This window comes from Gymnoscopelus braueri, assembly GCF_963280865.1.
Source record: "Gymnoscopelus braueri genome assembly, chromosome: 20".
Taxonomy (NCBI): Eukaryota; Metazoa; Chordata; class Actinopteri; order Myctophiformes; family Myctophidae; genus Gymnoscopelus; species Gymnoscopelus braueri.
Window position 1 is genome coordinate 42,973,809 of NC_137622.1, and position 2,442 is coordinate 42,976,250.

The following is a 2,442-nucleotide window of genomic DNA, read 5'->3' on the forward strand; positions in this document are numbered from 1 at the left end:
AACCGCGGACTACTTTTTCCCCCAATAAAGTATAGTTTTGGACCGCGACGGAGGGGCGAACTTGAGCCACGAGAGGCACCACCGAGCGCGCTACAGCGACTACTCAGCCCCGTCTGAGTTATGCACCGATAGGCACAGAATTGTAAATCATGTTATGGGGAGAGCGTTTGCCCCACCTGCCACTCAAAGTGACTACTGGCCAATCACAGTGCATCTTTGCCGGGACTTCCCCAACTCTCAACTCCAGCCCCCAACTCCAGTGCATTCACATAGCTCGCCATGAGTAGGATGTTTCGCCACACAAGCTATACCTCCTCCCAGTGGGGCTCCTCACTGGGAAGTGAGCTGGTAGGGGCAGCAGAATGTTTGACTGAATTGGGAGAAAAAGGGTAACTCTAAATAGACAAATAAAAAAGTTGGAAGGTTTGCTGTTCTTGTATTGAATGGCAATTTGTTTTCTCAGTCTAAGCCTCATTCTCTCTCCATCAAGTCTCTGTCTCTCCTTCCCCAATGTCTCCTACGCCATGCTGCACCGAGGCTCTTTGGTTCTCAGCTCTTCCTGAATGAGGTCCAGCTGGTTCTGGTTCCTGAATGAGGTCCAGCTGGTTCTGGTTCCTGAATGGGGTCCAGCTGGTTCTGGTTCCTGAATGAGGTCCAGCTGGTTCTGGTTCCTGGATGAGGTCCAGCTGGTTCTGGTTCCTGAATGAGGTCCAGCTGGTTCTGGTTCCTGAATGGGGTCCAGCTGGTTCTGGTTCCTGAATGAGGTCCAGCTGGTTCTGGTTCCTGGATGAGGTCAAGCTGGTTCTGGCGTTACCCATTCTTGTCTCTATACACTCTCTACAAACCTATATATAATAAAAAAGAAACAATAATCAGAATCAGCATCTTTATTTATCACATCATATTACATTACAAGTAACATGGGTGAAATTCTTAATTATACAAGCTTGTCAATGCAGTTAAACAAGGGAACCAGGAGACCTGGTACTGCCAGACCCCTAGTGGTTGAAATCTGAATGGCCGGACTTCGCATGACGTGTGTGCAGAGGAAAAGAGGGACAGGACAGGAAAAGAGGGACAGACCGACCGACCGACCGACCGACAGAGCCTCATGTAGGCCGACCCCTTGGGTCTGGCAAATATAGGATTAGAGCATAGAAGATACAGTGCATTAAACAGTGGCTAATGGGCATAATAAATTAAGAGTCATGAAATGTATGTAAAGGAGAGTCCATTTGAAACACATGTTCAGTCCAGTCTGTGCAGTAGCAACAGGCTTAGCTCTTATTCAGCAGTCTAATTGCTGCTACTATAGATAGAAACTGTTCAGGGGTCTGGTGTTGGTCCTTCTCCTGATGTTCCTGTATCGTTTCCCTGGCCGTGGATGCAGCAGCGGTGTGAAGAAATGATGGCTCCAGCTGAAAGCTTTGCTGTTGTATAATCCTGTCCTTACATTGACTCTCCAGTTTCTTCAGAACCAGTATTGCAGCTTTCCAATGTCTGAGGCATCTCAGGTCCTCACCCTCGAGGCTCATCCTGAAATCCATCCAGAAGTTGGTACTGGAGTTGCCCATTCTTCTTAGCCAAAGCCTCACATTCTCCAGCCAGTTCCGATCTGTCCTTCCCCCATTTCTCATGCTCTGTGCAGAGAGAATCTTTGGTACTCGGTTCCAGGTGGTGCTGGACTTGCCCTCTCATAGCGAAAACCTCCATTTCTCCGTCTAGTTCCTGTCTCTCCTTCGCCCAGTTCTCCTGCTCTATGCACAGGGTCTCTTCGTTTCTCAGATCCTCCTGGATGTTGTCCAGCTGGCTCTGGAGTTGTCCGTTCTTCTTGGCCAAAGCCTGGATTTCTCCGGACAGCTCCTGCCTCTCCTTCCCCCATTTCTTCTGCTCCATGCACAGAGCCGCTTTAGTTCTCAGTTCTTTGAGGTCCATTTGGTTCTGGAGCTGACCGTTCTTCTTGGACAAAGTCTCGATTTCTCCAGCCAGTTCCCGTCTCTCCTTCCCCCGCTTCTCCAGCTCTATGCACAGAGTATCTTTGGTTCTCAGCTCTTCCTGGACGAGGTCCAGGTGGTTTTGGAGCTGCTCATTCCTCTTAGCCAAAGCCTCATTTTCTCCATTGAGGGTTTTGAGGGATGTGATCTCTTCATCCTTCTCCACCATACTCTGTTTCAGTTGCAGGAGGGTCTCGTTCATTGTTTGGAACCTGTCAGCTGACATCTGCAGCTCTTCGATCAGGTGAGTTTTCTGCACATCCCAGATCTGCTTCATCGCAAAAATCTTTTCCCTGGCACTCTCTAGATGGAGCTTAATGACCAAGCAGGATTCTTCCTTATGCACGACCATCTTTAGACAACGGAGGAGAGTTCTCTCGTTGCGCGTCTAACCTTCTGAACACAAAGCAGTAAGGTCATTATAAATGCCTTGGGTGTGACGTAACAT